Source organism: Pinus tabuliformis, chromosome Q, assembly GCF_031772625.1.
Source record: "Pinus tabuliformis cultivar Carrire ecotype Pingquan chromosome Q, CPIR1, whole genome shotgun sequence".
Lineage (NCBI taxonomy): Eukaryota > Viridiplantae > Streptophyta > Pinopsida > Pinales > Pinaceae > Pinus > Pinus tabuliformis.
Genome location: NC_142296.1, coordinates 1,207,456,072 through 1,207,478,512, shown reverse-complemented (window position 1 = coordinate 1,207,478,512; position 22,441 = coordinate 1,207,456,072).

Sequence of the window (22,441 nt, the reverse complement as noted above, 5' to 3'; positions counted from 1 at the left end):
ATATTGTGGACTTCTTCCATAAGATCATTTCTATCCTTTTTGCCAAAATGGATTTTGAGGTTGGGGTAGAAATGGTTTCCACAAAAATGGAGTAATCCAAGTATTTTGAGGTTGTCGTGTATAAGATTGAGTTTTGATTTAGGTATTGCATCATACCTAGTTGACAATGTTGCGAAGGTTTTTTTAAAGCTAGAAAGCAGAGTTGTTATGCTGTTTTATTTGCTCCACTATTTTCTTGGTAAACTAGTTTGAACCCTGATAGTGATGGAAAATATTTTGTATCATGTGATTATATCCAAATGACACAAATTTTAATGTTATCAAGCGAAAATTCTCTTAGTGCATGTTTCTTTTTATACTTAGGACAAATATAGACAAATAAAAATATTAACTTTTTGCTTATTTTGCATTATTAACTTATTTTCCTACCTCTAGATATGTGTTTACACTATTCATATATTTCTCCAAATGAAAATTGGGGATACATCTCCTTCAACCATTATATTAAGGAGATCAATCCACACATATCAAATTTCTCTAAGTAAGAGGGGTTTCAGTGTGTCAAATCCTAAATCATGTAACTTTTCCCTCTTAAAAATGTACACATATATTTCTAAAAAATACTTAACTCTCATTTTCTTTCTGGCCCATTTGAAAAATTTCCTCTTTAAGATCATGTTGTATACATTATTCTTTATATTTTTCTAAAAATAGTCTTGTCATATCATCCCATGATCTTATAGATTTAGTACCTAGTCCGATAAACCATTTAAGAGCTCCATCTTTAATGTCGTTGGAAACAGTTTCTATTTTTAAGCATCAAGTAAATAATCATAACATATACAAATCACTTCAAATTAAAAAGAAAGTTTTCTAAGTATTTTGATCTCATATCATGGAAGTTGAGAAGTATATATGGAGAAATTTTCTTCATATTAACATTCATATTGGTATCATGAATGGGAAATCAATAAGTATCTCCTTCATTGTCACCATCACCATCACCATATCCGTCTTCACATGTTCCCTTTTCTCCTCTACCACATCTTTCACCTATAGGAGGTATTCTTCCTCCTATGCCACCTCCAAATGGTGGTATTTCTCCTCCTACTCCTCCTATTAATATTTCATCTCCATTGGGAGGAGGGAATACTTCTCCTTCAACTTCTACGATTGATTACTCAGGACTGAGGTAATAAGGTTCTTCAATTGGATTTTCTTCTTTTGGTTCGATTATTACTGGTCTTCCAAATAAATTTCTTTCTTCTCCTTTAGTAGGTATTTCAAGTTCTTGTCCAAAAAATTGCTCTCCCATTGAAGAATAAAAATTATAGCTTCACCTTAACATGTTGGTTTATCTAAAACTACCTTTGTTGAATAGGTTGGTTCTTCTTTGGTCCCAACTTTAGATCTTTGAACCTCAAGAAGCCTTCTTATAGCTGCAACAGTAGGAATTTGTGATGTGGTTCATACTGGACCATGTGATCTAGTGGGGTTGTAGGTGATTGTGGAATTGAAGTTCACCCTCTAAAAAAAGTAAGTCTAGAGTCTCTTTCCCTATACGTGCATTCTAAAATGAATGGAATTTTACTTATGCAATTACAATTGGATGAAACTAAGAATTAAATGCAATTCAACAACTAAGGTTAGGAGAAAACTCATAATATGATGTGTAGTTTCTTACCTCCCGTTTTACCATATTTCCTTCCCAAAGTTGTGTAAACCTTAATCCTATGTATACTTCCTCGAAAATGGTGACAAAAAGGTCAGGTAATTTAATTTTGATTTAAATTAAATTAAAATAAATCTTCAATTCGAGTAATTTTAGAAACATTACACAACATAGTGTATGCTAGGAATTTACTTTCAACTCTAATTGAAGTAAATTCCAAGGATCTGAAAAACAAAATAGAATCTAATTTCAAGAAATCAATTCAAAGAACACAAATTTTAATCTATGAAAGCATGAAATTCTAATCTAGGAAAGCATATATATTTGCACTATGAAAGCAAGAAACTTATATCTTAGAAATCATTCAAATCATATTCAATGAAAGTAGGAAAGCCTATTCTATAAAAAAAAAAAAAACCTTGCTGGGAATGGAATCCCCCAAAGGCATGTTTTGGGGCTCAAAGCCCAAGTTTTGACCTAATCTTGTTGTAAAGCTCCGTGAATTGTGGGCACAGAGTGCGAAAGTATGATAGATTCACAGGGTTGTTTGCCCTAGTTTTGTAATGTAATGTCGGCCTACCCATGGTCCGCGAACCATGGGATTGCATAAATAGAGCGAGACTCTAAGTGTAAACTAAGCGAAGTAGTAGAGAGAAGAAATAGGCTAAGTAACAAAGTGTGTTTTCGGGTCATAGAGTAGGATAAGGCTTTGCAGTTGAGTGTGCAGAGGCCTAGTAGTCCACAGTTGAGTGAGTGGACCCCTGCAGTTGAGTGCGCAGGGCATAGTCAAGTCTGTAACCAAGGAAGGAATTAATAAAGAGAAGTTTTATCATAATTTTGTGTATTTGTTCTTGGGTTAATGCATGTTTGATATAATTTGCGAATATATTGTTTATTTACTGCGTGCACCTGTATGAATGGTTTATATTGTTAAGTATAACTTAAAGCATGCAAGTAGGCTAAGATAATCAACTAACATTGGAATATCAGTAAAGTCTTGGGTAATAATGCAGAAGCACAATGTTCAACCCTTGAGTAGGGTTGCGCAAAGGCAGTATCTTAGGCTGCGAGGTATGGGAAAGTGCGCGAAGCAACTTGCACGCAGGGTCGAACCGCAGACCACTTGAACTCATGACACATCTCCAAGGTGTAGAAACCTAGTTCTAGCACCCTCCCATACTACTTTGGGTGAGACCTCAGTCCGCGCTCCGTAGACTATTGCCGAAAGGGCCAGTAGCACTGGGATTTGTTTGGCTAAATCACCTCTAAACCTGGGTCAGGCCCTAATAAGCCAATAAATGGTTCTATTGCGAGGATCAAGATCTGCATAAGAGATGTTTGATGTCATATCACTATAATCTGACAAAGAAAGGAATTGAAGAGTGATTGGACAGGAAGATTCACAAATTCGCAGCGCAGGAAAACAGGAATTTGTGAGTATCGAAGGAAGAGTGGTTAGAGCACTACTTATATATGGAAATCCACAAAATTTTCTTTGCATCCTTCCCCTTTGAGTTTTACGAGTGGATCATGAAGCTAATAGATAGTCAAGGAAGGCATATGCTCGACAAAATGATTTTGGGGACTCCAGAGTCAGTGTGCACACTGGAAGCATTGGAAGATAAGATCATGTATGCTATGGACCATTGGTTCAATTGAATTATAGGAGGGTTTATCGACAAGTTCATGGAGGATACTTTAGTCAGCTATAGCGAGGTGGAACGACGCTTCCTCAAAGGACCGTGAGGTAAGTACGTTAAATCTTTGAACACTTGGATTAAGATGCTATTGTGTGAAAAGTGGGTTATGCGAATAAATTGACATTTGGGGCTACGCAAAGTGGGAGGATCTACATAAACGAAGGTAGCGCAGAACTAGAAACTAGCCCCTTGATTTCACCTCCACGAGAAAGCGAGGAAGAGTTCACGATAGTTTCACCAATAGGTGCGATCAGTTTGATAAGGCAGCGAATTCTGTGCATACCACATGCACCTACACCACCACCAGTCTCATGATATTTACCCCGTCTTCACCCACACCACCTTTTCCATCACCACAGTTCAATATAGCGAGCACGATAAAATTTCTGGTGTTCAAAGGAGTAGGCAATGAAGATCCAGACCAATTTTGGTTCGTGGTAGAGGCTGTATGGGAAGCGCAGGTAGTCATGGATGACAATATAAAGAAAGCAACGCTGGTCAGTGCTTTGCAGGATTGTGCACTGACATGGTACATTAAGCATTCCAATGAAAATCCAAATGCAGGGATCATGGATATCCAAGTTGCACTAAACATGGAAATTAGCAGGCCAAAATCGGAGACATAGTCGATTATCGGATTTAAGAAAAACGTGATGCTTCTAGGCAAGATTCCTTGGGAGCTAGATCAGAGACTGAAGGGTATGATTCGTGAAGCCAACATGACCTTGACAGATGGGCACCAACACACATGGTTTGTAGCGTCGCTAACGCCACATATAAGGACCGCGTTGTCACAACAGAAGCTATCCACTCAGGCCAAGGCTTTGAAGATTGCAATGAGACTGCATGAGACCCTGATACAAGATCCTAACTTGGGAGTCCAAAAAATCCACGCGTAGTTGAAAAACTTGTGTCTTGAGATGCAGAGTTTGAAATAGGACAAGATAACTTGCCCAGAAGCGTGTGAGGAGGTATGGTGCATAAAGTGCAAAGGCTAGTGACGTGACAAGGACCATTGTCTAGTCTTCATGAACTACCTGGAAAGAGGAGGGCCAATTCCATTAAGACAAAGGCAGAAGCAGGACTAAGCGCATCGCATACATTATGGTGCATGAATTGTCAGATAGGAAGGAAGAATGCTATAGATAACTGCCATCTATTACAGAAGTATACACAGATGTACCAACAATTGTTCTGTAATTTCCGTAGGTAAGTAGGCCATAATGAGCATACCTATAGAAGTTATGAACTCATGATGGATCAGAATCCTACCTACAGAGTTAATACTGGAATGTGAGCCCTCGATAAAAATGTAGGGATGACACTCATTGGATTTCGGGGGTGTGGACGAGGTCGGGGTGGAATGGGGCTAGGAAGGGGTCGCGGACAACTGATTTGTTACAATTGCAGAGGGCCAAGGCATTATGCCCGCAATTGTACAAATTCGATGAGAGCATCATGTTTGTATTATACCCAGTTTTATCATTAGATGGAGGACTGCCCCATGCTCATAGTGGGGTCGCACAATAAAGGAACACTCCAACCTTCCCCGACTTAGAACTTGCAAATGATGAGATCTGAGCCACGCGAGGAAGACCCAAATGTAAACATCGTGCTCTGAAGTGGTATCACGACTGGAGATGACAAAGGCAAGCAGCCCAAAGAGAATGCCTGGGTTCACAAGCCTCCAACAAAGGAACCAGAATTTTATTTGGAGCACGCTAAGGAGACATTCATGGAAGCTAAGAAGAGGCCTCCACTTTAGTTAGTAAAGACAAACTAGAATTGGAAATGCACCCACCAATGCTCACTACCTTTTTGGAGACATGCATGAAGCTGTTGTGCGATAGCAAAGTGGTGAATGGGCTGCAAGAACTCATCACTAGATGTGATGGATTAGGAGAACGATGCATAGTTAGGAATCTCGGGAAGCACACAAAGTGAACAGGAAGGGATATGAGATTGACCGCGCAGATCGGGGAATATGAAATGGATCAAGCGATTTTTGATCTAAGATTGGATGCGAATGTCCTGCCAAATCAGACATGGGAACACATGGGCAAGCCCATGTTACAATGGTCTCCTATTCAATTGTGAATGGCGAACTAGCAAAATATCCTACCAATGGGGAGATTGTAGGGAATAACGATAGATATCGAAGGTGTGAGCGTGCTTTCAGATTTCGATGTGATAGAGATTGTTGATGACAACAATCCTTATCCTTTACTATTGGGAATAGATTGGGTCACTGACGTGAATGGAGTGATAAATCTAAAGAAGCGTAAGATGATTTTTGAGAAAAAGTCACTATGCATAGTGGTACCTTTAGACCCTGCGGAAGGATCACACTACCCAAAGCTAGTATGCGACTGCGAGAGTGACAACGATCTAGACCGTATCTACAAGATAACCGTGCGAGAGAAGGATTGGGTGAATCCAACAGCGGATGCAAGATTTCATGGGAGCGTGAAAGCTCTTGCACTTTAGATTTGGACAAGGAGATAGAACGATGGCAGAACCGGTTACACAAGGTAACCATGCCCAACTCCAACATGATGATAAAGTCACTACACTGTGTAGCAATAGAAATAATAGATCTGCCTATGTATGGTGGGTTGAGCGAAGAGAATGATTTCCTAAACAAATTTGAAAGATAGGTGTCGGAACAACAGTGATTTGATACTCTGAAATGGGCACTGTAGCTACACCTGCAAGATGGTGGGGCACACATCAAAGAAGTTTTTAGGATTGGCATGAATGCTGAAGGATGACGCTCATATGGTTTGGAAAGCCTCAGATGTGGCTAAAAGCTAGTTCTGACAGACAAAACATCTCGCACGCCCACCTTTCTAGATGGGTACAGGCATATGGTGCACAACTTGAACGAATACACATCGTCCTCGTGATAGGAAACAGGAAAAAGCAGGAGTGGGAAAGACGATGGCATGAATGACGAAGTATGATAAGCCCAAATGTGCCGAATATTATCCATGTGGAAGCCTTTGACAAAGTATCCGAAGTACTGAACGAGGTCCACCATGTGAAACGCACTAACTTGAACCTACGCGTAGTAGCGGTTCTATGGGCTTATAGGACCATGTACAAAACCTTGACTACGCGGGCACTTTCGAAGCTCAAGTATGGAATAGATGTTGTAATCCCTATGGAGCATGCAAAGCCTAGTCCATGCATAGCAGCACCCATATATATGATGGTTCGTGAAGCATGGAAAGGAGGGATCACACAACTGCAAGAAATAGAACGCATGTGACTTGAGGAAAAAATCCAATAGTGAAACCTTAGACTCCAAGAGCTTGAAGAAGAAAGGGTACAGTTAAGAAATAAAAGAACACTGGTGGACGCAGAAGTCAAGAAGATGGGGGACGAGATAAAGGAAGAGTTTCTTGCCATTAAAAACTAGGATGGCAAGGCAAGGTGCATATAATCGTACTGACAAGTTTCAGAGCTATCGCCGTGAATTGATTAGTCTGATGCCTTGGCTTGGACCGCATATTTCTAAGCATAGTGATTAGGGTAGCGCATTGCAAATGATGAAGTGTTTGATGACGACCATAACATTTAAAGGTGGGGATTCTCCAAGAACCATGACAGAGGACAGGATGGAACTCCACACGGGTGGTGCGGACACCTCACTAGCGAGGGGAAGGATAGTCTTACTGCTCCTGGCAGTTGGAAGGGAGCACAAGACTATAAACTATCCTACCTGGGAGCTACGCGATGGGGGTGATGCGTGCAGAAGCAGAGAGTAACAAAGTTTGCAACCACACACAGGGGGTTGCACTGCCACACGGGTTGGCCAGAAAGTGACCATTGAAGTCACTATTCACGATGGGATGCTCGACTTGAGGCCAAATAGAGCAGGCGGTTGACATTTAAGACGTGATTTATGGGAAAAATTTGGGAGAATCTGCCACCAAGAAAGCATTAATGAACCGGAATTGGGGGGAACGGTCGAATTCAAATTCAAAAAGTGAAATAAAATATAAAGGGCTACCCAACAAACAACACTTGGTCATTTTCAAATTGAGCGATTGAGTAGAGCCTTGAGTATTGCGAGTCGAGCATTTATTAAGCCCTTAAATTTTCAAGTGACAGATTGCAGCATAGATACATTGACAACAACTAAGGATGGTCTGGGGATAGAAGAGGTGATCGCTGGCAAGGCCACACAGGCCCTAACTATGGAGGATGTTGTAGAAGGTGCCAGGATTGTGGCAGAGATCCTCAAATCACTGCGTACACCAAGACCCAAGAAGGATAAACAAGCAATGGGTCCCGTACGCATGTCCCCACAGAACCCACTGCGCAACAAACTGTTGATGGAGGAGAGAGGGAGAGATGTCACTATATAAACAGATGAAGAAGATGAAGATTTGCAGATCCTTATCATCATAGAGGAATAAGATGAAGGCATGGAGATGGATACTCAACTTACACACTCTATGACAAAACTTCCTGCCGATGTCCCCCTCCAGAAAGGGAATTCCAAAGTACCCAAGGACCTGGATGAGACCAAGAGTTCGCTTCAGACCCCACTCCTCCCAGATGGAATTACATTTGAAGGAACACACCTAGGCTATGTTCCGACTATGAAATTTTAAGATTGGGACCTCACTAACCACGAGAAGTTCCCTCACCTTGAGACTGGAAACCTCATGAAGCAGCACATCGCAGGGGTTGTAACAACATTAGAGCTGCATAAGTGGCTACGCGGTGTGGAAAAGGATAGCCTACTGAACCTACTTTGGGTGTGGCATTTCCACCGCCCCCCAATAACCATTTTAGTCATCACACAGATACTTTGCTTGGTGCATGATGGGTATTTATGGCTAGAGGAGGCCATCCCCATCACGACAGACCTGATTCATCATGTTTCTGAACTTCCATACAACGAAAAGAACCTTGTGACCATATTGCAAGGAAAGGGCAGTGATTTGGCCCTCGCGAAGGGCATGAAGATGAAGTACAAGCTGGAAAAGAAGAAGAGGCGTTACACCATCTCCAACATCAAGGAAAAAGTGGTATGCATGGCAACCCAAATGATGGCAGGAAAAGTTATGTGGAAGTTCTATGCAGATGAGGTACGTGTGCCGCTGGTTGCACTGGCTGAGCAGTGGGCGAAAGGGGTCCAACTTAACTGGTCCAAATTCCTTTGCATGGAATTCTTATAGAATTGTCACGAAGCCCAAGAGTGGGGTAAAACATTCCACTATGCATGGATATTGCTGTCCATAGTGATCGTAGCCGAGGAATTGCTGCAGGATAGTCAATTATGTAGAAATTCCCACTGTAGACCATTTGGTAATGCAATGTAATAAAGCAAAACACTTGATCTACTTCTACAAACAATTTAGCAGAAGCTTAATCGAACATGAGAAACATCAACAAGAACACATATAACTAATATGGAGAAATCAATCACACATAACACAGAAGATATAACCCTGGGAGAGCCTCAGCCTAAAACCCCAACTCTGTATTATCACACAAGTGGAAATATAGCTAGTATTACAAAAATAATCAACTCAAAAGCTATCCCGCTCTCTCTGCAATACCTCTGCTTCTCATAGACAGTCAAAGGCCTCTACCTAACCTCTGGTCTACCCTCCAAGCCTCCTTTTTCTTTGCACAATTTTGATTGGGGTCCAATGTAGCCACTTGTGTGAATTGGCCTCTTCACACACTCACTAACCTCTTATCCAACTACGCAATCCTGAAGGAGATAAATCCTCATCATGGATAAGCTTCCCATATAGGAAAAAATATTCATCCAACTGATAGTACACTGTCCCTTCTCTGATCTCACTGGGTCTCTGTCTGAACTGACATGCATGAGTTATCCATGAGTGAATATTTAGTTATCTGAAATACAACAGTTACATGCATGCAAGCATTAATTAACCGAACTATCATTAATTTAACAAACTATTAAATTAATCTAACTGGACTTGACTAAGTTAACTGAGCCAACTAATTAAAACTCAATATTGCAACTCATCCTTATCTCTTTAACTAATGGATAAATTCCTCAATTAATAGATAAATTGTTGCATGTCCTCACATAGACTTCAAGTTTGTTTTTCCTTAACTAATTAACTCAAGATGAACTAATTAATTAATTTAAAAACTGATGTTAATATCAAATTCGAATTTTACTTCCTATTTCTAGTCTAGGGACTGACTAAAATAGGAATCCATATTGAACTGCTAAAACTAGAATGCTATTTTTAACACTTTGATTTTTCATTCCTTGTTGCCCAATCCAGCACTAGTACCCAAACTTCTATTTTTAGCTGTGCTATTTTTAGCACTTCTATTTTTAGCATTTCTTGCTACCATTTTCAACACTCCCTCTCAACAAGAAAGGCTTCCTCTCGAACCTGATCCTGTACCTTCGGAATGTTCTGAATGCAACACTTCTACCAAGTGTCATTGCTCCAACAACTCTCGGAACAAAACAAAACTCCCAACTGACCTCTCTTTTGGGCTAGAAACATACTATGATGTTGAAGCTCTACTTGCTACTGACAAGTTCTCCCTCTATAACCTCTATGCTACTGCAACATCTCCATGCATCTCACACAATTACACACCTCTTTGTGCATCTTCCACTGGTGCAACACACTTGTGCCTCTCGCATTGCTACATCCTGCTAGCTCTACGTTGTATTGGGATTTTGACACTGTAGCTCTCTCTACTACTCCATCCACATCTGTCTCTACCCAATCAATCAGTCCTGCTACTCCTTATCGAGACTCCTGTAGCAAATTTGAATAAAAAAGGTTGGGTACCTCAAGGATCCTTCCCCTCCTCCTTAAGAAGATCACTCCAAATTGCCCCATATCCTACCTAGAGGTATGACTGCATGTGATCCCTCTACCCACCTGGCTTGAAGCTTCCCCTTACTAGAGGTCTCTGCATGAGTAGATGTCTCTACTCGATCTCCTCTCAGCTTTTCTAGTTGTGGCTGCTCCACAACCTCCTGAAGCTGCTTTACCAATCGTGGCTCCTCCACAATCGTCTGAGACTTCTTCTGGCACTACATGTTGAGAGGTAATGAACTCTCCCTCTCAACCACCAAGTGTCCACTAGTTTCCTTGCTCCTCAAGGTTTTGCATGCATCTTGTACCTCAAGAGAATATAGGTGCTTGACCTGTGAACCAATCTACTTCACCTGTCTAGTGATGATGTGTCTAAGGAAAACCTTTGCCTTACTGAAGACTACATCATAACCTCTATCTTCCAGCATCGTGATCGACACCAAGTTTCTCTTCAGTCCTGGTACATAGTTGACATCGGTCAAGGTAAGGTGAGCTCCATGCTCTTTCTGAAAAATAATTGTTCCTACACCTAAGACACTATAATTTTCATCATTACCCATTGCTATGAGTATCTGGAGATCTTTCTCCTCCAAAGTACTGAACAAACTCTTATCACCGGTCATGTGGAAAGAAGCTCCACTATCAAGAAACCAACCACTTCCCACCATGGATGAAACCATGCATGCGAATAGTTTGAAATCCAACTCGAACTATGAGGCTAGTGCCTCACCTTCTGATCCTTCCATGGATCCCTTCTTGGGTTTCCTCAGTGGAATTTTTTTAGCAAAATGGCCCACCTGATGACAACGAAATCATCGCACCTTTGATTTTTCAAACTTCTTCCCATCATGGGAAGAACTGGATTCAGAATGACAAATGTACACCTTCCCCTTCTTCGCCTTAGTCGGTAAGGCATAGTTTTCTTCATCCTCCATGGATGAAGAACCATCTCTGGTGCTTCTTCTTATCTCATCCTGCATCAAATCTGACCAAAGTCATTCCCATTCAGGCAGTTTCTCTCTTCCATTAAACGATTCCCAGTAGCTATGACAGCTCTTAGAATGACCAAGGAGTGCAAAAATCACCATGTCATCATTAGCTGTCGCGATCCCTACACTTCCAAGCTCATCCCTGCATGTGGTGAGCTTATTCAGATACGTAGAGATCGTGTCGCCCTTTTCACACTTGATATTTTGAAGCTTGTCTTTCAGTGCCAACTTCCTTTGATCACTGTTATTCTGATATACATATTTCAACATTTTCCACATTGAATACGGTGTCTCCTTCCCATGGAGAATCGAGAATATGTGATCTCGAACTCCCTCCGGAAGGATTCTCCTTGCTCTAGCCATAGATTTCTTCCATTCAGCCAATTCAGTAGCACCAATTAGCTTGGGGACTTCTTGATCAATGAATTCCTTTAGACTATTATCCTCTAGTACTGCTTCCATGTGATCCTTCCAGGCTATATAATTCGAACTGCCATCAAGGGCATATTCGAGTCTTAAACCATTGATTACCATAGGTGAAATAGAGATGTGATAAGAACTCAATTTCTATATTCAGGAATCACAAACTTCAAACCTCTCCTTCTTGTATAATGTTCTTCCTTGGTCACCTTTTCTCTGATACCATTTAGAAATTCCCACTGTAGGCCACCTAGTAATGCAATGTACTAAAGCAAAACACTTGATCTACTTCTACAAACAATTTAACGGAAGCTTAATCGAACATGAGCAACATCAATAAGAACACATATAATTGATATGGAGAAATCAATCACACATAACACAGAATATATAACCCAAGGAAAACCTCAGCCTAGAATCCCAACTTTGTATTATCATACAAGTGGAAATATAGCCAATATTACAAAAAGAATCAGCTCAAAAGCTATCCTGGTCTCTCTGCAATAGCTCTGTTGCTCATAGATAGTCAAAGGCCTCTATCTAACCTCTGGTATACCTTCCAAGCCTCCTATTTCTTTGCTCAATTTTGATTGTGGTCCAGTGTAGCCACTTGTGTGAATTGGCCTCTTCACACACTCACTAACCTTTGATACAACTATGCAATCCTGAAGGAGATAAATCCTCATCATGGATGAGCTTCCTTTATAGGAAAAATATTCATCCAACTGATATTACATCGTCCCTTCTTTGATCTCAACTGGGTCTCTGTCTGAACTAACATGCATGCATTATCCATGAGTGAATATTCAGTTATATGAAATACAGTAGTTACATGCATGCAAGCATTAACTAACTGAACTCTCATTAATTTAACAAAATGTTAAATTAATCTAACTGGACTTGAATCAATTAACTGAGCCAACTAATTACAACTCAATATTACAACTCATCCTTACCTCTTTAACTGATGGATAAATTCCTCAATTAATAGATAAACTGTTGCATGTCCTCACATAGTCTTCAAGTTTGTTTTTCCTTAACAAGTTAACTCAAGATGAATTAATTAATTAGCTTACAAACTGCTATTAATATCAAATTCAAATTTTACTTCCTTTTTCTAGTCTAGGGACTGACTAAAATAGGAATCCATATTGAACTGCTAAAAATAGAATGCTATTTTTAGCACTTCCATTTTTCATTCCTTGTTGCCCAATCCAGCACTGGTACCCAAATTGCTATTTTTAGTAGTGTTATTTTTAGTACTTATATTTTTAACATTTCTTGTTGCCATTTTCAACAAATTCCCCACAATTGATAGAGATTTGCTGGAGGCTGTGAAGTATGATTCTTTCTTGGCCACGAAGGATGCAACAAGGATACGTGACACGAAGATCTTCTAGGTGCTCATGGAGATGACCATCTGAATGTGGATCAACTGTAAGCCGCAGTTGTCACCTTCAGTTTACAACAATCTGTAGAGCCTTGCAGAATTTAAGGAAGACATGCACAACATCTTTATCATGGCGTGTATGGATCCGATGAAGTAGTGGACAAAGCTATCTTTTGTAGCCACTCACGATGCCATTTTCACTATCTTGGAGGCATGAGCTCTGAAATGGCATGCTCCCGACATTGCAAAGCTTGAGAGAATGACAATGCAGAAGAAGAAAGATGATGCCAAGTTGCGCATCACACAATTGGTTGAGAAAAGGCGGAAGGAAACAATAGTAGACTAGGTGCGGGCAGTGTGGGAAGTGGCATAGAAAGCAGCCGAGAAGGAAAAGGTTTCAGTAGCAGTAGCAACACAGGAAATTGCCATGAAGGTAGGTGAGAGCCAAACAATGCCTTGACAAAGGTAGGAGGAAGAGGAAGTAGAAACAACAGAAGGAGGCATGGACCCACGGACAACGTCCACACAATTGAAGAAACAACACCCGACAAAACGAGAAGGATTGAGGAAGAAGGTCATGGCCTAGAAACTGTGCATTGACTAGATCACCCTAACTGAAGGTGATCTACATGATATCGGTGAGACAGTGCACAATATCATAAATGAGGCTCTTCAAGATTTCATGCAGGAGCACCGCACTGTGTTGGGTGCCCTTAGAGCACAATTGCAGGACCTACAGGTGTGCCCTCCTTAGGTTGGTACCCTTTCAACCAACCTCATAGCTGGATCCATGGTAGCAAAGAAGATATTATGCACGCGGATGACAAGCACAATCGTGTTGCTAGAAGGGGATCTAGTGACACCGAATGAGGATGACAGGCTTTCAGTTAGCACGATGAAAGGTATCAGGTTTAATCTAGCTACCCTTCTGCACAAGAAATTATATCTATTGTAGGATGGAATAATGCCAGAGCTGTGGCTAGGGAGAGCTGTGTGCTCCATGTCTTGAGTGAGTAAAATATAAACATAGAACAACTCAGCTTGTAGTATGATGAATTGGTGTAGCAAAACCAACAGCTGGTGCAAGTGATAAGTGATGCTTGCCAAGGCATCCAAGAGGTCACCATCCCAGCAGATCTACCTATGGAGGTGCAGATCCACAGGTTAGTACCAGGAGTCCTTTAGGCCAAGGAAGAAATGACAAAGGTTTAGCTGGAGCTAAATCTTTAGCTCACCGAGCTGCGATTAAAGGCATAACCATCAACTCCCCCAGAAGTCAGAGGACAAAGCGTTAGCACTATCACAGTGGGATTGGAGGAAATTGGAGGGGTAGTGCGAGACTTGACCAGCACGTTGGAAGAATCACTTGAGGTCCTCACAATTCTACAAGAGGACCCCAACATCCAGTGCTTAGAAATAGAGGCATGAGAACTCCAACAATAGTATGACAGTGTCTGAGGAACTACACAAATAGTGGTCCTCACCAAGTAGATTGCAAGGATGCAGCAAGCTAAAGCACTGAAGGGGCAGGTGGGCATATGATGACATAAGGAGGCAGTTCTCAAAGTGTGCGTCCAACCTTGGATTGACGAGGCCTTCATCATCACGACAGACATCAAAGGCAAGCTTGCAAACATACAAGGGATGCACACATTGATGCAGAGAAGCACCTTAGACAGAGAGGTCTCAGAACAATGTATGAAGTAGATCCAGCAAGCAGCAACTCAATGCATTGTTGACCTTCGCGCAGTTCGAGAACAGTTGGAGAGACTAGGTGCAAAGATTTACACGCCCACAGAGTGACTCGAGAGTGAGTCATGATGTTTTTGTTAGGGGCCTGTTGAGCATGGAATCCCCCCAAGGCATGTTTTGGGGCTCAAAGCCCAAGTTTCCACCTAGTCTTGTTGTAAAGCTCTGCGAATTGCAGGCGCAGAGCGTGAAAGTATGATAGAGTCACAAGGTTGTCTGCCCTAGTTTTGTAATGTAATTTCAGCGTACCCATGCTCCATGGACCATGGGATTGTATAAATAGAGAGAGGCTCTAAGTGTAAACTAAGCAAAGTAGTAGAGAGAAGAAAGAGTCTAAGTAACAAAGTGTGTCTTTGGGTTGTAGAGTAGGAGAAGGCTCTGCAGCTGAGTGTGGAGAGGCCTAGTAGTCTCCAGATGAGTGTGCAGGGCAGAGTCGAGCCTATACCTGAGGAAGGAATTAATAAAGAGAAGTTTTATCATAATTCTATGTATCTATTCTTGGGTTAATTCATGTTTGATATAATTTGCGAATATACTGTTTATTTAATGCGCGCACATGCATGAGTGGTTTATATTGTTATGTATAACTTAAAGCATGCAAATATGCTAAGATAATCAACTAACTTTGGAATATCAGTAAAGTCTTGGGTAATAACACAGAAGCATAGTGTTCAACCCTTGAGTAGGCTTGCACAAAGGCAGTATCTTAGGTTGCGAGGTATAGGAAAGTGCATGAAGTGACTTGCACGCAGGGTTGAACCATGGACGACTTGAACTCATCAAACATCTCCACAGTACAGAAACCTAGTTCTAGCACCCTCCCATACTACTTCGGGTGAGACCTCAGTCCGCGCTCCATGGACTGTTGCTGAAAGGGCCAGTAGTACCAGGATTTGTTTGGCTAAATCACCTCTAAACCTGGGTCAGGCCCCAATAAGCGAACATATCTATATTATGAAAAAAGAGAATTTATTCTAAGAAAGAACTAACAATTAAAGTATGAAAGAAAAGACATTTCTTCCTAAGATAATATGGAAATCCTATTTAGTGAAAGCATTGAAATATTACCTACTAAAAGTAAGAAAGTCTATGCAATTAAAAACATTCAAAATTGATATAATAAAGTAGATATCAAAATGTAATCTAAGAATGTGAATTATATTTATAAAAAGCAATGTAAAAGCTATTTTAATACAAAACATCGATTGGAAATCTAAAATATGAAAAACATGTAAAATTTGTTTATGAATTTAATCTAAGAATTCCTTATGAATCGTGTTGGTTGCTAAATTTTCCTACTTTTTAATTGCCTTTTTACCTCTTTCCTTCAGCTGTTTCATGTCCTTGCAAGGCTAATTTGGATCTCAAGCAATGAAGGTATATCTATTTTTTAATGTCTTTGTGAATTATTAATCGATGAAGCATAATCCTAGGGGAGCCTTCCTATGTGACTTTCTAACACAAATTTCTTTTCAGATTCGAAAGGATGATGATCATCATACTACAATTCAATGTATGGTTACTAATGAGCCAGAATCGCTAATCTCAGGAAGTTGGCAATAACAATCATTCCATCAAGGAGAGTCTATTGGATCAGTGTATTTTCTATCTGCATATTCTGTTTATGTCTCAATGATCACTATGTATTTATAGGCAGAAAACTATCATAAGTCATGGAAATCGTTGATACTATCTTTGTAATATTGAAATGTATAAGTAAGGTTACGGGGCTATAAAAGTAACCACTGCTAGAGAGAGACACGAGAGTTCTGAGAATGTAACAACATACTTCTGTATTTTCATTTGATTAATGGAATCCTAATATTTTGAGTATTAACTAGTATTTGATCTTTTGCTACAACCCTGATCAGGGAGTTAGGCCCACTCTCCTGACTAGGTGCTGTTGGATTAGTGGTGTGTGTAGATTTATTTATGTTATGCTTATTTCCTTATCGTTGTAATGGTTCATTAAGTTTGTGTTGGTGTGAATCCTAATTTTCTGTTACTCTAATTGTTGTTACTGTTATTACTTGTTGTTACATATTTTTGTATTATTAATTGAATGTTCAATGCTGGGTAGGGAAACTATGGCCTACATAGACCTTGTGTGATGGCCTTGAAATAACCAAATGAGCCCCAGGTTGACAATTAATGTGGGAAAATGGTGAATTATATAATTCATATATGAACACAAAAATTTTGGAATCGTTCCTAGGAAGGCTATCGAAGGCACAAAAGTATGATAGTTAGTATTGACCATAGGACTAATCTCTCATCCTGGGAAGGGAATTTTTCACCCTTTTCTAGATCCTTAGCATCAAATCACTTTGGTTGTTTTGATTTCTTATTTTTTTTAGGACCACTCTCTCATCCCGGGAAGGGAATTTTTCACCCTGCTCCAGGTCCTAAGCATTAGATTGATGTGGTTATTTCAATTTCTTGTTTTTTTAGAACCACTCTCTTCTCCTAGGAAGGGAAGCCTTTTTACCCTATTTTAGGTCATGAGCTTAAATTTTATAGTTGGTTTGCTTCTATTTATTTTGTTCTCTTTTTAGGGGCCACTCTCTCATCCTGGGAAGGGAAGTTTCCACCAAGTTCCAAGTCCTGAGCTTCAAATCTATTTGAATGTTTTTCTTTTTCTTTTTGATTGCATGAAGAAAGACATGAATAAAATGGTTAGAGGATTACCCCCTGAAAGAGAAAGGAATGATCTAGGAAGAGTTACCTATATCCAAGAAATCATTTAAAGAGATGAGTCAGGGGCATCATCTAGTGTTTCTATTAGGGTTAAATATCATATGGAATCTAGAGGACAATCAATTTCACAACCAGAACCTCCCTTAATAGCAGAAGAAAAATTCATGGAATAGGAAATAGGAAGTAGAGGATTCGAGGAATTTATCATTTCAAGTTTAGAAGAAGAGGAGGGAGACCTAAGGGAACTAACTCCACCATTTGATCGAGGAAGTGTTATTAGACAACATCAACCTCATGTTATAGAACAACCAGAACCTATTGAGATTCCGAGTGAATATTGGAAGATATTCATGGCTCATACGACTTCCATGATCGAATTCCGAATTGGAGATATTGGAGGTGATGAACCTATGAAATCTATTTGTTTGAAAACATAAACTAATTTCTATTCAGTTAATTCAGTGTCCTAAATTGCTACATAAATGATCAATCCGGGTATCGTAAACTAATGAAATTTAGTGCACTCTATATGTTAGATGACCCTTCTTACCTTCACTATTTTTGATTTTATGTTTGTTTTGGGGTTTTACTCTTTTGATTCCTAATGTTATGCAATGTAATCTACAAAATCTTAATCTACTGCTGCTAAGAATCTAGAGAAATGAAATGAGAGCTAAAAGTGATTTAATCCAGATTTGGAAGTAAAGTTTTAAACAAGAAAATGAAAATAGAGCTTATCTTCTTGCTATTATGATTGTTTCCAAAATATTAACTGAAAGGACTTAAAACTACTATCTACTCAATTACAAAACCAAAGCTTAAATGAGAAAATGAGATTGCAGCTATCTATGATAAACCAAAAATGAAATACTGGAAATAAGATTACCACTATTGTCTAATCTATTGCAAAATCACAACTTAATGAACAACTCAAGATGAATTGCAGCTAAACTAAGTGAAAAACTATAATTGAAAATGAAGTTGCAACTATTCTATTACGAAAGCAAGGCTAAATGAGGTATTTTTGTCACTCTGTTACACAATTTAGGGAGAACTACCTCCTTGTGATAGCATTTTGAGAGATTTCATTCTTCATTATTCTAAGAAAAGTAAACATGAAAATGCAGAGAAAGACTCAGTCACAAATGAAACATTTCACCACTTAGTTTTAAGATTAATGCTCAACTAAAAGGGGCTTTTGGAAATATTCATTTATGACATGAGTTACTAAACTCATAAGAAAATGGCATTGAACAACTTCATTCAAAATCTAAAAACTAATTAATAGAAAATGAAATGAATCAATTTATGCTACTCACATCAACATAAAGCTACTGGTAAGAAACTAGAAAGCAATGGAAACCAAATAACTCTTCTGTGCTTAAATAAAACTACTTTGAGTTAGTGAAAAGATGACACAAGCTGCATTATAAACAGAGTTAGAAAACACTATCGAATAAATTCCCTTCTGTTTAGGTCGTCAGTTCAGCATTGGAACTAAAATTGGATGGGATATTGGGACTATTTTTCAGTAAATAGATCAAATTTTTCATTTTGCTGATACTAAACTAAATGCTTACGTTGAGGATCTCCCTTCGATCCAGGATACCAAGTATATAGAGGTCCAGAGCCCAACATCATAGATTCCTCATCCGGAAAGGGGGCCCCAGATAGATATAGGGTTGGACCAACATAGTTCATCACATGGGTTATAAAAACTATGGAAAAAACACAATGAATTTACAATTGAACTATGAAAGACAAAAAAAAACTAAAATGTACCCTTGACCATGCAGGGGCCCTCTACAAAGGTCTTGGATTATAAGCACTCAATCAATACACCAACAACACTTTAGGTATCCATTGAAAATAGAGTCTTTATATTAAAATAGAGAACTGTGTTCTTCAAACTACAAGGTAGAAATCTGAACTATTACATAAGCGAAAATGTGAACTTGTTCTATGTTCTACATGCTGGTATTTATAGAAAAATATACCACTGTTTTGAAGAGAAAAATCACCTACAAAAAAACACATAGACAGGCCAGTATCCAGAATTCTTGTCCCTGGTTGCTTGGAAACATAAATCTATGTTAGTGGTTGTTAGATTCCATTTGCATAGGTGGCACATGAAGTCCGTTGCCTCAGGATACTGCTTCAGATCCCATCACTGAGAAACATGTGCAAAACAAAGTCCTTTTTGCCATAGGTTTCTATAGTTGACTTCCATTTGACCGAAGTCCTCCTTATCAATCTAGGCCAGATGGATAGGATAAGATCCATGCTCTAATGTTTTCCAAGCTACCCATGTGGTCCTTTTCCTCCCTTGACAACTATGACCTACAAAAGTGTGGAGATGGCTACAGAATAGCTGATTAGCTACAAAATGTGGCTGTGTTCCATAGTTGAAAGACAAAAACCTATTTAAATAGAAAACATAACAGTATAACTTGTAAATCACTGGAATATACTCCTTGAGGCAATGTGTAATGGTTGTTGATGATTAAGGATACATTTTCATAGAAAAGCAAAGAAAGAAGGATGAGAAAGTTTCTTAAGGGAAAGACAGTTTTGGAACTCAACAATTTCCATGGTCTTTCTTCTGAAGATTTGGACACATTCCTCTTCAAATTTGATGTTGTCTGTTAGGGATATGATTATATTTTTGATGCTTAGAAATTAAAGATACTCCCTGCTACACTGAAAGGAACAACTCTGAGATGGTTCATGGATTTAGGGGGAAAATATATTACAACATGGAATGACATGAACATAATTTTCCTTGAAAAATGTTAGGACTAGTTCAAATCCTGAGACATTAAGGAGGAATTATTTAATATTGTGTAGAATGGGGATGAGAAAATGGAGAAATTTGTGGAATGCTTCAAACACTGTTTGCAAAGATTGAGCCATAGTGATCTGGATAAGGATATCTTAACAATAATCTTTCTCTAAGCACTAAGGGAGGAATCTTTGGAACTCCTAAATATGGTAGGAAAGGGAGATATATCAAAGGAATAATTAAACACCATCTATGCATTGTACATCAAATGTTCATGTGGATCTGCGAGGCATAAGCAAAGAGTACAAGTGCTCAATACATCTAGTAGTGGGGTCACAAAAGCAGAAATCGGAAACTTACAGGATAATTTGAGGAGAGATATTCTAAGCACATTTTCCTCACAACTGGATGTTTTAGAAGAAAAATAAAAATAGATTGAAGCCAAGAAAGAAATGGAAATTTTTTTCCCTCAATGCAGAAAGAAGCACCCACTAAAGGAACTCCCACTCAATACTATTGAAACCTATGTAATATGTGAGTAGAGTCATTCTACTAGCATGTGCCCATCTCTTCCTCAGTTGAAGGTAGTTTTTCAGGGAGAAAATGAAGAGGTAGATCAACTTTACTTTATGGGATCAAAGAGACCATGGAAGCCATGACCATATAACATGAATCAAGGTATTCCTCAAGACCCTTCTCAGTATTTTAATAATTTGAATTTTGGGCCTCAGTTTGTACCTTTTTCACCTTCATGACTGGAGTACTATCAATATCCAATGCCCTGGTAATCGTGGTTCCCCAAACTTGGTCCAACCCCTTCATGGTCCTAGAGTTGGCATGGAACTCCTCTTCCTTCAGGACAATTCTCCCGGCCTATATCGCAACAACAGTTACAACTTACCTATAATGCCTCCTCTAGTAATCCTCCTCTTTGTCCACAACTGCCTTTCCAATCCAACCCGAACCCAAATAATAGGTAAGCTCAATATGTTGAGACACTCAATGTTCCTGCATATAGTATTTCCACTGCAAAATGTAATGAACTGAATCTTAGGTTAGGTTGGGTGGTAAATACTAAGACTTCACTCATAATTGTTGAACATACTAACGATTAAGCCTCAAAATCATAACTTACAAATTACTCTAGAACAACCGGGGGTGATTCAACGTAAGTTCCCATGGGACAACAACCCCCTTCTCAAAAAATTGTCACTCAAGGATGTCAGACTAGTCCACCTTATCCTAATAGACTATCCTTAAGCAAACAAATCCCTCACCCTAAATTTGAATTTTTGGGGCAATTGTAGAACTTATTTGTCAAGATCCCATTACTTCATGCTATGAAGGATGTATCGATTTATGCCAAAATGAGAAAAGAAATGTTTTCTAAGAAACATGGAAGAAAACCAAAGGATCCACTCGCTATCCATGTCATGGGGAAATGATCAAAAGTAATTTTGGGAAACCTACACTTGTTAAATATGGAGAACAAGGGAACCTAATTCTTACAGTACAAATGAATGGAATTGATATCCCAAATGCGTTAGTAGACTTAGGGGCTGTAATTAATGTTGTAACATCATGAAATACACTTACACTAGGCTTACATGACCTTAAACACTCTCCTACAATCTTAGAACTTGCAAACTGGTCCACTGAACGATCAGTAAGGAGGTTAGAAGTTGTGACTATCTCTATAGATTCATGGCAGTACCCTATTGATCTTCTGGTGTTGCATTCCTAATCTCTAGCTGGGGGACATCCTTTTATTTTAGAAATACCTTACCTTGCAATTGCAAATGCTTATATTAGGTGTCAATCAAGAAATATGGTAATATCAAATGGGGAAATCACAAAGAACCTTATGATTTATCCCCCTGTAGAACTAGGTTCATAAGTTAAACCAGGATTTACAATAATACAAAAATATCCACCTACGGAGGAGCTTGAACCTAAAAATGAAGATATTAGACCACTTCTTACCATCGGTGAAGTCCTCTATTGTAACGATGAAACGAAAGATGATGCTATTAGAATTCAACCCACTAGTTATTAGAATCTGTTATGAGTTGCACCATTCGAGAAACCATTGAACTAGAAACTAAATTTGAAAATGTTCATGTCATTGTACCCCAAGACAGTATTCCTGTAGAAATTGATCCAGGGAAAATGCTAAAGATTAATCCTAACCTTTCACCTT